The sequence below is a fragment of the Eubalaena glacialis genome, chromosome 1, assembly GCF_028564815.1.
Source record: "Eubalaena glacialis isolate mEubGla1 chromosome 1, mEubGla1.1.hap2.+ XY, whole genome shotgun sequence".
Taxonomy (NCBI): Eukaryota; Metazoa; Chordata; class Mammalia; order Artiodactyla; family Balaenidae; genus Eubalaena; species Eubalaena glacialis.
This window is the reverse complement of record NC_083716.1, coordinates 165,015,457-165,022,880: the sequence shown is the minus strand read 5'-3', so window position 1 is coordinate 165,022,880 and position 7,424 is coordinate 165,015,457.

Sequence of the window (7,424 nt, the reverse complement as noted above, 5' to 3'; positions counted from 1 at the left end):
TCCTTTTCATATTGGAATGTAGGCCCAGAGAAAGTACAAAAATCGCTCAGTTAAATGAAGTTAGGATTCCATGTCAGCAAGAAACAACAATGAAATTACTTTTTCCTAATCTAAAACCCTGATAACATATCCTTCTCAGGAATGAGCCAACCTTGGGTACCCTGTTCTCTAGCAATCGTTGTCTAAACACACCACTCCATTCACCAAGGTCTCTTGTGTACATAGTGCTGGTTGAGGTGTTTGTTTTATCCTGCAGATAACTGCGCATTACACCTGCCATCAATCACCTATCATAGGTGTGTCTCTTAATTGCCATTTAAAGGTCTTCTGAAAGTGACACATATATTATTACTCTCTTTTTTCTACAGGTGAAAGTCCTTGTTTAGAGCTAGAAAAGGATGATGACTATGGACTGTTACTTTCTTTTTAAAATCGTCTCCTCATTCAAAACAGTCAAGAATTGTTGGTGTTGTTCAGGATTACTATTTCATTTTTAAGGCTTGCAATATACCTCCTCAAAACAAGAGAATCAGTGTTTTTCTAATGGCAGCGACCAGATGATTTCATTACCTAATGTCTGATTTTTCAAAAACAAGAAGGCAGATCCTACAGATTATCATCTGGTGACTATGAGGTTACTTCTAAGGAAAATTCTAGAATGATTTATTCAACCATAGTTTTGTGTTTAGAAGATGAACCCTTGATCACTTTAAGCTAATTTACTAGAAATATCTTATCTCAAACTGAACTTGTAGCCTGTTTTAGTTTATTCAAGTCTTCTTTTCTAAGACTTATTTATTTACTTAACAAATAATTATTAGGTCCAACTCCATAACACGCACAATACTACGATACAGATATAGATATATATATATCTTGTTGCACAAGAAGCATGGCTCCTGGCCAGATGGAGTTTATGTTCAGAAGGAGAAATGCACCCAAACAAAACTGAAAACAAACAATCATAGCACCCTGCAGAAGTAAACACATGATATGAAAAAGAATTTTAAAATGCCAATATATCCATGAAGGAATCAAAAAATGGATAAAAGTTGATAAACGTATAGGTGTTGTTGCTCAAGATCATTTATATATTGAAAATCATATGTTATTTAGCCTCCTTATTAGGGTAGACTGGTTTGTGTTAACAAATGGACTCAAAATTTCTTAGTTTCAGCACAGTAGAAATTGATATCTACTCTAGTAGTGGTCTTGGCCAGTGTTCAGGCAGGCAGTGTAGCTCTGCTCTATGCAGTTGCCTAAAGACCCCTGGCTCATTCAACATTATAGCTCTGTCATACCTTAGAATGGGTTTTCTCAACCTTGACATTGTTAGTTTTGGGGGGCTGTCCTGTACCTCATAGGATGTTTAGTAGTATCCCTGGTCTCAATTCACTAGAAACTAGTAGCACTTCCCCTGTCGCCCCTTGTGACCATCAAAATTGTCTCTAGTCATTTTTAGATGTTCTTGAGTGAACAAAATATTCACTGCTCTAAGGCCTTGTTGCCATTTGACTTCAGCAGGTAGAAGTGAAAGACAGCACAGAAGAGGCATACCCATTCTTTTTCATGCTCGGATCCAGAAATGAGAGGTATCTCTTCCACTCATTTTCCTTTGGAGAGACCTAAGTCATGTAGCCACACCTAAGTTCAAGGGGGCCTGTAAAATATTGTCTGATCAAGTGCCCAGGACCTGGTGCAGGGTCGACTCTTTCTGGATGTTGTGATCAGAAAGAGTGTGGCCATCTTCCAGCTGCTTGCCTGCAAAGATGAGCCTCTGCTGTTCGGGAGGATGCCTTCCTTATCCTGGATCTTGGCCTTCACATTCCTTATGATGTCACTGGGCTCTACCTCCAGGGTGATGGTCTTGCTGGTCAAGGTCTTCACGAAGATTTGCATTTAGACCTGTGAGCGAATGTGAAGATACTGCAAGAATCCAATCACACCTAGTCATCTCCAGGGCAACACACCGTCACTCAACAATGCCAGTCACGTCTCTTGTTCTTATGGAAGGAAAACCCCCGAGATTTCGATGGACTACTAGTGGCCGCTGCCACACATTTCAAGGAATTAAAAACTATAATTTTCTTACATTTTGAGAATCAAGGAACTCTTGCTGTCAGCTTGTTATACCTGTGGAAAAAACCACCTTGTCCTTGGATCAGCTTTTCTTCCTGTTTTTTTCTCAGTGTTCAGCACAGTCACCTGTAGGCTACAGGCTTAGTGAAAGTCACTGCAATCCTGAGACAGCTCTCATAAGTGTGTAATGTGACACTTTCACAATGATTACAATTTTACTTTGAGTATGTCTGGTTTTTAGCTACTGCATTTTAAAGGTATGTGGAGAAAAGACTACTAGCCTAGAGGAAAACAACAGAAACCATTACAGTAAAAGGAAATAGGCCCTCCAGAGCAGATGAAAAGATCTTTGGGTATTTAGCTAGTAAATATCTTCTGTTATATAAAGGAGTTTTAGTTTTTTAAAGGGGAAGATGTAAATTTATTTCCCATTGAAAACTAAAGTATAACACTTATACAACTATTAGAGTGGATATACTTTTTATTAAGTTTGAATGAAGAATTTAAATATTGTGGCAATAAATACTAGAATGGATCATCTCTGAGAAGAGACAGAAGAAGAAGAAGGAGAAGGAGAAAAAGAAGAAAAAGAAGGAGAAGAAGAAAAAGAGGAAGAAGAAGAAGGAGAAGGAGGAGGAGGAGGAGGAGGAGGAGGAGGGGGGAGGAGGACGAGGAGGAGGAGGACGAGGAGGAGGAGAAGAAGAAGAAGAAGAAGAAGAAGAAGGAAGAAGAGGAGGAGGTGGAGGGGGGGAGGGGAAAGGAGAAGAGAGAGTGTCTCCTTGATGGTATGTTTAGCTATTCATGAAGGCAGTACTGAGTCAGATAGATCATTCTTCAGTATTTCTTTCTACCTTCCTAGTATGAATATGGCACACATATTATGACTTGAAATCGAGTTAAACTAATATCTCCATTCTGGCTCTTGTAATCATTCCCGGAAGTTGGTTCCTTTGAGAAAAGAGGTGTTGGCTAGTCCTGACTATCCTGAGGGCTTTTTATTGTAGTTCCTGTGCTTTCCAATTAGGTTACTTGGAACAAGACTTTTCCTTATTCCTGTCCAGAAAAAATTTTTCTTTTGGCTTTAATGGAATCTTGTCATTCTGGGTGTTTTTGTCAGGTAGGTAATAGAATACACTTTTAACTAAACATTCGGTGTCTTTTTAATACTAAAGACTTAAATTCTAGCTAAAGTGATTTCATTGTACATTTCCAAAGATAGATTTCATGTCACACATGCACATATAATCATGTGCTGGAACTTCAAAATCCACCTCTATTCCATTTTTAACTTAAAATGTTCTTTTTGGCAATTTGCATGCTCTAGAAGCCTACTTCCCAGATCTGCTCTTTCATCTGGAACTAAGATTCTTATTAAGAAACTGTGCCACAGACCCACCATTGGAAAACATCCCTCTTTAGGGCGTAACTTGGCACTTCCAGACTCATGCAGAGCAACAGGATGTGACAATTTAGGGCAAGAAAACAATGGTATATATTGTACTACAATAGAGTCTGACATGACAGAAGCAATTTGAAGGGGCCGAATGTAATTTGCCAGGGCACCTGTTCTCTTAGGAGTCAGCACGAATTTCCCTGATACCCTGGTAGTGTGTTTAAATAAAGCAAGAAATGAAGACCTTAATTTTTCTCCTTTACTTTAAAATGTAGTAACTGGTTAGAGTTTTCAATTTCTTAATTTGTAGAAGAATGGACATAAGTTAGTCCGTAGTTACAGAGTATAAATTTCAGTGGGTTAGCTTATTACCCCAGATTCAATGATTCTGAAAGCAAACCAGGATCTTAAATGAACGAAGGAAATACATGGGGGAAAATGTCTTCCTAATGGTGGAAGTATATGAAAGAAAGCACAGACTTAAAGTGATTGTTTATAGTATCCCTATTTCCTGTAATGCATGTTCCAAATCTTCTCACTTCTTTCAAGACCACAGCCTATGCTCTCTGCTTTCCCCAACTCTATTTCCTCTAAGATTACCTTAGATATTCCATCTCCAACTCCCTCAGTTTTACTCCCTTGAAATTTGTCTAAACTTTCTTTCTGCTCTTTCTTGGTTCTGAGGAACAAATGTTCTCCTCTCCCCGCCTTTATTTGTACCTTCAATGCCATATTTAGTGCATCTGTCAGGACACTGACACTTTTAACTTCTGTTTTCAGAGAACTTCCCCCAGACTTTTGCAAACTACTTTGCCTTTTTTCTCACTCCCTTCTTGAAGTTTGCAACCTCCAGTACCTCATCACTCAATAATTCTTTACTCTTTTGCAAATAAAGTTCTATATGGTGTCATCCTGGGTTTTTCACACACCTGTTAACCATTTTGTTTCAGACATTTTCCCCTTCTAACCTTCCAAAAGTAGGTGTTTTCCAAGGTTCAGCCCTTGATCATCATCGTCTCCTTACTTCTTCATATTGGCAATATTAGGTACACTCAAGGTGGATAATTAGTGATGGTGTTATTGCCAAGCTTTATATCTTACTGGAGATTCTGCTCTATGCTGTCAACTGCCTGCTGCAAATCTCTAAATGCAGCATGTTCCAACAAAAATGAAATTTCTTCTCTATCTCCCCAAACTTTCTTATATTCCTGGCTCCCTCACTTTCTACATGCAATCACTTGCTAAGTTCTCAGCAGTTTCACTGCCTCTCTCCCATCACCTTCTTCAACTCCCAGTGCTTTCTTAATTAAAATTGGCACTGTTCTACTGGTTAGCTAAATAATCTTTCTGCCCTCTGTATTCTTTTCATTTCAATTAATTTTTTTACTCTCATCAAATTTGATCCCTAAATTATTGTTTCACATTAAAATTTTTGATAAGCCTTTGTTACACACTGAGTGTAATTGAAAGCCCCTTAGCTTGGCATCGAAGTTGTCCTTTCTTGTTGAAATGGGAGAGAAGAATACTTCCTAAGTGTCCTTAGGAGATTAACTGACCCGCCGTGAAATCAGGAAAACAAAATAAGTTGACTGGGATTATTGGCTCTCCTCATTTATGTGCCATGGTTGTCATAATTCTGCTTTGAAATACTTTATGAAACCATTGGTTATAGAGTTTCATTTGGAACTGATGTCAGTTAGGTAGAAATCTTCATTGTTTATCAGTTTAGTTGGCAAGTTTTCTTATTACTTGCCCTCAACCACAATTGCATTTTATTGCTATAGTAACTATTTAAATTCCTTTTTAAGAAGAAAAACAAAACATTCTTTGCTTTAGTAGGATGGTTGTCATCATTCAAAATGAAAACTACAGCTGAGATGATCCTTGTATTTCCAGGAGAATTAACAATGATGAAAGTAATACATGATATTCAGATTATAATCAGATAATTTTTCTACCAGTTAGAATAAATTATAGTTTTGGTTAACTGCCATATAGGTATTTAAAAATCTATTAATCCAAAAACTAGAAAATGTTTATGGACACATACAACCTTTATTCCCTGTTAATTTAGAAAACAGGTGCTTATGGAGGTCATTTAGAAAAGACAACAATCATTAACACTTCAGCCAATTTTGTACCCTCTTACCCACTAAATTTCCTAACCACACAAAACTAGAAATATAACCGGGAAAGGAATCCTTTTCTAAATCAATTTACGTGAAGTATGTAATTCACTATGCTTTTTGGTAAATGGGTTGGAATAGTTGCCTCAAGCTGTCACTCCTTGAAAATGTACTTGTCCCAGACAAGGTTGCTGATGTTATGGTTAGGAGTTCACATCCTGGGAGAGGTTTATAGTTGAAGCTGAGGTGTATCTGATTCAGCCCTGAGGCAGAAAAACTGGACAAAGCAGTTTTTTCCCCCTTCCCCTTTATAGAGTGAGTGATTTGTGCAACAGCTTTGGTTTGGCAAATAGGGAAGTGTCAGTGCTAAATCAGCTTTACTCTAAGGGCACAGTGTGCCTGTTTCTCAGCTCAGTGATACCCAAATCCAGGACCATTTTACTTCAAGTGGCATACACACAGAGCAAACATTCTCAAGGTCAGTATACGTGTTCTTTATTTTTCCACCGCAAGAACCATTTTTCTTGGGCAGAAAGAGGCATAGAACTTATTCATGCTTCACCACAGTAAACTCCATGGAAAAATAATGTTCAAAGAACCACTTCTTTTTAAAGAGACGGTGTTATGCAATCAGTATTTATGGAACAATCAAATATGGGGGGTGGCAGCCTAGGCTTACCTTCCTGAGTACACGGTTGGCAGTCTATTTGTGGGATGGCCAGATTTCTATGGCATAAGGAAGTGAACAATTGAAGCAAGTAACTATATACTTCAAGCAATATTTCATGACTTTCCTTCAATTACAGTATTTCAAGCAGTAGTAGGATTGAGGACTGAGTCATTTGGATTATTCCTTCCTTTTCTATTTTCTTTTGGTCGAATAAGTAACATTTAAATGATGTGCTTTTTTTGGTGTGTGTGCGTATCGCTATTATTGTTATTATTATTTTGCAGTCCAACACCACTTGTTTTTGTGTAAACAAGATTCAGCAGCTTGATCAAGGAGATCTGAATTGTCCAGATGCCTGTTGTGGAAGGGAGGAGTATGGATTTTTCTTTTCACTCTATCGCATGTTATTAGAGACAGTCACAATTACAAATGGATAGGTCTTTAATAGGCACAGGCTCAGTAAATACCTCTGGGTTCCCCTCCACTTCTCAGTAATGAATGCTGTCCTACTGTTTCCTTTCAGATTGTGACACTTCACATCTCTTACCTTTTCCCCCTTCGTTTTATGTAAATTGTGTGTGGATAATGGAATGAAATGGTTTCCATGGAGCTGAATAAATATAGGTCATAGTGTAAGGAACTCTTCCTCTCTTGAAATACACAGGTGAATTTGCATATAATTTTTTTGTAATTTTTAAATTTTTTAAAACAACTTTATTGGAGTATAATTGCTTTATAATGGTGTGTTAGTTTCTGCTGTATAACAAAGTGAATCAGCTATACCTATACATATATCCCCATATCCCCTCTCTCTTGCGTCTCCCTCCCACCCTCCCTATCCCACTCCTCTAGGTGGTCACAAAGCACCGAGCTTATCTCCCTGTGCTATGTGGCTGCTTCCACTAGCTATCTATTTTACATTTGGTAGTGTATATATGTCAATGCCACTCTCTCACTTCGCTCCAGCTTACCCTTCCCCCTCCCGGTGTGCTCAAGTCCATTCTCTACATCTGCGTCTTTATTCCTGTCCTGCCCCTAGGTTCTTCAGAACCATTTTGTTTGTTTGTTTTAGATTCCATATATATGTGTTAGCATACAGTATTTGTTTTTCTCTTTCTGACTTACTTAACTCTGTATGACAAACCCTAGGTCCATC